Source organism: Benincasa hispida, chromosome 1, assembly GCF_009727055.1.
Source record: "Benincasa hispida cultivar B227 chromosome 1, ASM972705v1, whole genome shotgun sequence".
Classification (NCBI taxonomy): domain Eukaryota; kingdom Viridiplantae; phylum Streptophyta; class Magnoliopsida; order Cucurbitales; family Cucurbitaceae; genus Benincasa; species Benincasa hispida.
In genome coordinates, this window is record NC_052349.1 from 93,166,154 (window position 1) to 93,173,647 (window position 7,494).

Consider the following 7,494-nt stretch of genomic DNA (forward strand, 5'->3'; position numbering starts at 1 on the left):
CTCGTGGGTGATGAGTGTGCCAATATTTAGCTATTGGAAGATGATAGCGGCATTATGTTTATACTCGCCCCAAGATCACATAGCGCTTGGCCACTGTAGACCCCTCCAATGGAGCATGGTATCGTGAGATTTCTGGGTCGCTCATTTTTGGTGGCTGGGATGATAGTATTTTGCGTTACTGCCACTGTTGTGATCTTGTCTTCATCATTTTGTTTCTCTTTCAATCTTTGGGGAGCTGGTGGTAGCTAGACTTCTTCTGTCTCATGTTCTGAAGGCTTGAGGGTGGACGCAACTTCAGGGTTCATCTTCTCGGGATTTTCCGAATTATAAGTCAACGGGTCCTCGGTTGTCACCGCATTCAAGTTGGTCACGATGGGCTCTTCCCTTACTTCCACAGTCATTTTGTCACTTAGCAAGGAGACTGCTAAGCATTGTTCCTTCCCGGTACCACTAGCGTTGCGAGGGAGCTCAGTTGAGCTCAGCAACGCTCCTTGCGGTCTATTTTTTAGCTCGCCCATAATTTGTCCCAGCTGAATTTCGAGATTTTGAAGGATGTTGCTTGATTCTGAAGCACTGATTCATTCTTCTAAATGTACTGCTTCAACAAGCTCTCTAAGGACGATGATTGCGGTGGTTGCGAACTACTGGCTTGACTATGTGTTGGACCATTTGTTTGTGGGAAAAATCTAGGTGGCTCTTCTTTTTGCACCACTGGTTGAAGGCTATGTTGTTGATTTTTCCACGCAAAATTTGGGTGGTTTCTCCACCCGGGGTTGTATGTATCAGAATAGGGATTATTCTTTATGAATGACTATGGATTTTCTGGGCATTCCTCCATCGAATGAGCGTCTCTGTAAATGACACAACTTGCGGTCGATTAAGCAATTGCGTTAACCTGTCCTTTCTTCGCTCCCATGTTTTTAATTGCGATGCCTTGAATCAAACTCATCATCGCAGTCATTTGATTTTGCAGGGATGCGATGGCCCCGTTGTTTGTGTCATTATCTTTTATTCTTAACCTTTGATCGCTCTCTCTCTAGTCCTCATGATTTTTAGAGATGCGATCGAGGATATTCTTAGCCTCCTCATATGTTTTGTCAAGCAGACCACCAGCTGCTGCCGCATTGGCAACAGTCTGTGAAGCAAGGTTCAGTCCTTGATAAAAGATCTCCATTTGCAAGCAGCCTGGTAATCCATTGTGTGGACAGTCTCTTACCAACCTCTTCAACCTTGCCCAGGCATCGCTGAGCGATTCATCAGCTTCTTGTTCAAAAATTGTTATTAATTTTCTTCTCCTGGCATTCTTGGTTGGTGGGAAATACTTCTTCATAAACTTTTCCACCACTTGTTCCCACGAAGTTATCTCTCCCGGTTCGAGAGAATATGCCCATTTCCTTACCTGATCAAACAAAGAAAACAGAAATAGAGTTAGTCGAACTTCTTCGATAGAGATATTCGGGAACACAAAAGTGTTGCAGATTTCTATGAAGCTCTGGAGGTGGGCGTGCAGGTCTTCGCCATGCCTCCCTCCAAACTGCCTAGCAGCTTGGATCATTTGCAGCATTACTGGCTTCATTTCAAATCTCGATCTGTCTAACGCTGGCCTCATGATTCGTAGAGAGAAATTGTAGAGGTTGGGCGACGCATATTTTTGAATGGGTTTATTGCGGTCATTCGCCAGAAGGATAGGGTTGGCCATTATATTGTTTGCATTTGTGGCCCTTTCTTCTGGTTGTTTCGCCATTCTTCGGGTTAGCTTTTTGTTGGCGGTTGTCTTTTAATCTTCGTCTGAACATCCTCTCAATCTCTGGGTCGTAATTCTCTAGAGATTGAGAGTGAAAAGAAATCAGAAAAACTACCGTTAGCACACTAATTTTCCAAAGTCCCCATTGTCATGGTCATGCTTGTCCAGGGCCTGCTGCCCATGGCCGTATGCCCAATCCAACCCCCTTCTAGCATACTTTCATATCATGTATTGTATTAGCTTAGTTAGCTTGCTTTATTTATATTTTCATTGTAAGTGACCACTCGCCCTTTTGCATATGCAAGGGTGCCAGTTGGCTTTTTGTTCAGAATGCACTATATGGGGATAAGACTAATCATCACTTCCCCATACCCGGAGTAGTACTCTATAAAGCTGTTGTTGTTGCTTATTGCTTTCTAGCCTACTACAATCTTTCTTTCTTTATTCGCACTCACAAAAACTACTAACGAAAACCTTTTCTCTAAACCCGTTTTCTAAAACCGTTTTCCCTAAAACGGGGGTGGAGGTTGTGAGAGGCACTCGGTGTGCTACCGGCAGTCTGTATTCAAGTTGGCTGACTTGTTCATGAGCAGGAATAAGTGCCGCATAATCGCTAAGAGAAGCTCCCAAAAGAGCGATTGTGACACCCGCCAACAATGCCAAAAACTTGATGTGTTATTTTATGTGATGAAATTATGGAATGAGATGCGGTGATGGAAATGCATTGAACAACAAGTTTTCTCGACGGAATCCAAGTATAAACCCCGCGAGTTTTCTAGTAAGTCCAAGGTCGAACTCAGGAACTCGAGAAAACAGTATGCGGTGATAATTTCTTAGAAGACTTTGCGGTGACCAAAGAAATCGAAGTTGTTTGGGTTGTTGTTTACGATATAAAAATAAATGTATGCGGCAGATTTGAGAAAAGTTCGATTATGCAGTAGATACACTGAGTATGCGAAGGAACGGGTTGAGAAGGTCTTTAGCTAGCGTTTCCTGGGAATTCGTCAAACTATGCGATCATGCTACACTCATGCAACAACAAATCATTTTCCAATGCAAATGCGGTGCTCTTAGTTCTAGGACGCATGTGTTGAATGCAACAATGTCCATACAGCTTATTCCTAAGTCTCTACTCTTTTCCTTATGCGATGATGCAAGATGCACACAAAGAAAAGGTGACTGCATACAATCATATCCTATCTCTAGGATGCATGCGATGCGTTAATAGCAAACAATGCTTATTCTTAAGCTCATTTCTCTTGATTATGCATTCTAATCTGACTCTCCCCAGCCTAGATTCTAACCTGACTTTTCCAAGCCTAGATCCTATCCTTAGACTACCCTCCCGAGTATCTCTAATGAACAAATGAAGCATACATAATACAAGATAATTGCATAGAGTGAAGATCCTCAGTTATGCTAGCTAAGTGCTTCTCAACCCATTCAATAGATTTAGCTACTCATGCATAATAAACAGAGAGTGAACAAATATAGAGAAGTAAATTCCATTTCTCTAGATAAGTTTGAGTACAAAATGACAAAGATAAAGATAGAGAGCCTGGTAGCAATCCCTTGCTTCTCAAGGCCTTTACACTGTCAACTCTATTCTGTTTAAAAGATATTCCTGTTTCCGTAGGAGCTGGCCCTCTCTCTGATCTTGAAGCTTCCAACACTCTCCCAAGTTCACTCGAACAATATATCAGCATAATCTCGCTTCTCTCGCTTCTACCTTAAAATAAAACAAAATCTAAGAACAAGGTTAAACTATCTAAGGGAAAATTCTCTAACTCTCCGAACTTGCTGAACTAGCTTAACCCCTTTTTTTAAGGTTTCCTTCGGTATTTATAGAGCTTCAGGGTGAAAGGTGGCTTCTCTCTTATGATTGCACAGATGGGATGGGTTTAATTCTCTGACTGATGCACCAATATTTGTCACCGAAAAGCTGAGTTTACTTGTTATCGTTAGTGGCTTGTCAACTTAATCTGAATTCGACCGTCATCAGCTTTCTGTCTCATCGTGAGTAATTATGCTTTTCACCCAGATGCGCCAACCAAGTTGCACCGGCTCTATGCGGCAATCCTTCTTGAGCAGATGTTTGCGAGCACCAATCACCGCAAAGCCTTGCGATAACGTTGCGCTCGTCCATTGATTTCTTGTGATCGCACTTTCTGCCTTGCGTCAATGCATTTTTTGCATAAAAATAAAAAAGTTAATTATTCTTATACGATGAACGCATGCGACCGCAATGTTATGAACTTAATGCTTTTTGGACGCAATCTAACATATTTTATCGATGCAAACCTACATTGTTTAATAACTTAGCACTGTAATAACATGTATTTCTACCCGTTATCACATATGCGATGGGGTGTAGCATTGTTTTCTTCTTTTGCGCCAGCACTGCCCCCATTGCATAACCGCTTGCATCACACATTAATTCAAAGGGCTGTGTCCAGTCCGGTGCGATCAACACAGGTGCGGTTGTTAATGCGTTCTTTAGTATCATGAATGCATTGAGGGGCATTTCTTTCTGCCTCCAGCAACGTACTCAGTGGTCATGCAATCTTTGAAAATTCTTTCACAAAACGTCTATATAAAAATTCTTTCACAAGCCAGCATGTCCTAAGAAGCTCCTGACTGCCTTCACATTTGCTGGAGGTGGAAGATTTTTAATTGCCTTAATCTTTATCTTGTCCATCTCCAGCCCAACCTTGGAGACTTTGTGCCCAAGCACAATGACTTCCTTCACCATGAAGTGGCGTTTCTCCCAGATTAGCACAAGGTTCGTCTCTTTACATCTTTTCAATATCTTCTCCAGATTGTTGAGACAGACTTTGTATGTTTGCCCATACACCGAGAAGTCATCCATGAAAATTTCTACGGAATCTTCAAGATATTCAGAAAAGATAGTCATCATACACATTTGGAAAGTGCTTAGCGCATTACATAGGCCGAACGGCATGCGTTGAATCACAAGTGTTCCATAAAGGCAAGTGAATGTGGTTTTTTCTTGATCTTCGAGAGTAATCATGATTTGGTTATAGCCAGCATATCCATCCAAGAAGTAGTAGAAATCATTTCCAGCTAGGCGATCTAACATCTGGTCGATAAAAGGCAAAGGGAAATGATCCTTCTTTGTCGCCGCATTCAATTTGCGGTAGTCCATGCAAATCCGCCAGCCAGTGACGGTCCTCATTGGTATCAGTTCGTTATTAGCGTTTGGGATTACCGTCATCCCTCCTCTCTTCGGCACACATTGCACGGGGTTGATCCACGTGCTATCGGCAATTGGATAGATAATTCCCGCGTCTAACCATTTGATCATCTTCTTCTTCACGACATTCTTCATTGCAGGGTTGAGTCTGCATTAATGTTCGATTGATCCTTTATGATTTTCCTTGAGACGAATCCTTTGCATGCAATATGTGGGGCTGATTTCTCTAATGTCTGCTAGCGTCCAACCAATTGCTTTTATATACTTCCTCAAAATGCTCAGCAATGCATTTTCTTGATCTTCATGAAGTGCAGAGGAAATTATAACTGAAAACGTTTCATTCTCCCCTGGAAAAGCATACTTTAGGTGGTTTGGAAGGGTCTTCAGCTCTACTATCGGTGGTTGTTCCAAGGATGGTTTTGTTGTTTTCTTTCTTCACAAGTTGTCAGCTTGTCTTCTTTGGATGCGATCATCTCATCTTCTTTGGTTGTTTTTTCTGTGATTGCATTGCAGGCTACTATGGATGCGGTCGCATCCCCATCTTCATTTTCATCTCTAGAATTTTCTTCTTCATTCAAAATTGGTTCATCATCGGATTTAGTGAGGTCTTCTTCTTCAGGATATTTCATGGCTCGGATAATATCAAACTTGAGCTTTTGTCTATTCACACTCAATATAATCTCTCCCTTGTACACATCAATCTGAGCGTGACCACTGGATAAAAATGGTCGCCCCAGTATGATGGGTACATCCTTGTCTACTTCGTAGTCCAGGATGATGAAGTCTACTGGTAACGTAAATTTGTCAATCATAACTAGAACATCCTTCACCTTCCCTTCTGGATGCACAAGGGATCTATCAGCTAATTGGAGAGTCACCATCGTGGGTGCTAGTTGGCCCACATTCAGCTGCTTGAAAATTGAAAGGGGCATTAGGTTGATGTTGGCCCTAAGATTGCAAAGCGCTTGACCAATATATAATCCTTCGATCGAGCAGGGTATTGTGAAACTTCCAGGGTCGCACATTTTTTATTGAATTATGGATTTTGAACTTTGCGTCAACGCCACCGTTGCGAACTTACCAGTGCTTCTCTTCTTTGTCACCATGTCCTTTAGAAACTTTGTATACTTAGGCATCTGTTTAATCGCTTTAGTGAACGAAATGTTAATATGCAACTGTTTTAGAATGTCCATGAAGCGTTGATATTATACCTCATCATTTTTCTTCTTTTGAAGTCTCTGAGGGAATGATGGCAACTATATTTTCACGGTTCCCTGTTCTTTTGGCTTCAAAGTGGATGCAATCTCTGATTTCATCGCCTTCTTTTCTCCTGTTCTTCTTAAGTCAATGGGATCTTCGGATCCTTCGCAATTGGAGCGGTACTACTTGGCTTCTTCTTCTCCTCTGCCACAGTCTTTTCGCTTTGCAACGTCACAACCTGACATTGCTCTTTTTCCGTACCCCTTGGGTTGCGCAGGAGTTCTGTTGAACTTGGCAGTGCCCTTTGTGGTCTATTCTTGAGTTCGCCTGCAATCTGTCCTATATGAATTTCCAGATTGTAGATAGACGTTGCTTGGTTCTGAAGCACTGTCTCATTCTTTTCAATATATTGCTTCAGTAAACTCTCTAAAGATGAAGATTGCGGTGCTTGTGAACTGCTAGCTTGGTTTTGAGTTTGACCGATTGTTCGCGGAAAAAATCCTGGTGGCCCTTCTTTTTGTGCCACTGATTAACAATTTTGTTGTTGATTTTTCCACGCGAAGTTAGGGTGGTTTCTCTACCCAGGGTTTCACGTATTGGAAAAAGGATTATTTTTCATGAAATAGACTAACTATGGGTTCCCTAGACACTCCTCCATTGGATGGCCTTCACCGCAAGTAGCACAACTTATGCTCGTTTGGTTGATCGCATTGACTTGTCCACTATGCGTTTCCGGGCTATTGATTGCGATTCCTTATATCAAATTCATCATCGGAGTCATTTGGTTTTGAAGGGATGCAATGTCCCCGTTGTTCGTTTCACTGTCTTTAATTCTCAATTTTTGATCGCTTTCTCTCTAGTCTTCATGACTTTTAGAAATGCGATCAAGTATATTCTTGGCCTCGTTGTAAGTTTTATCAAGAAGACCTTCAGCTGCAATCGCATTGGTAGCCGTTTACGATGCAGGGTTCATTCCATGGTAGAAAATTTCCATCTGTAAATAGTCTAGTAAGCCATTATACGGGCAATCTCTTACCAGCCTCTTAAACCTCGCCCAGGCGTCACTGAACGATTCGTCAATATTCTATTCAAAATTAGTGATCAGCTTCCTCCTTCTGGCATTCTCCGTCGGGGGGAAGTACTTCTTCATGAAGTTCTCAACTACTTGTTCCCATGATGTAATCTCCCCTAGTTCGAGAGAATAAGCCCATTTTCGCTATCTTTTGTCTCGAGCAAGAAAAGGTACTGAAACTGGATCTCAAACCTCTTTAGGAAGGATTCAAACGAAAGAATACAAGAAAGAAAGTAGGAAAACAAACCTCTTTTGAAGGAGGAA

At 42.0% G+C, this 7,494-nt stretch overlaps 1 non-coding gene across 1 annotated transcript; it reads left to right on the forward strand.

Moving 5' to 3' along the window:
• Nucleotides 1-7,168: 7,168 nt before the first annotated feature.
• On the forward strand, nucleotides 7,169-7,275 carry LOC120070379. The gene has a single exon (XR_005479875.1). It is a non-coding gene; the product is annotated as a small nucleolar RNA R71 (small nucleolar RNA).
• The last annotated feature ends 219 nt before the right edge of the window (nucleotides 7,276-7,494 follow it).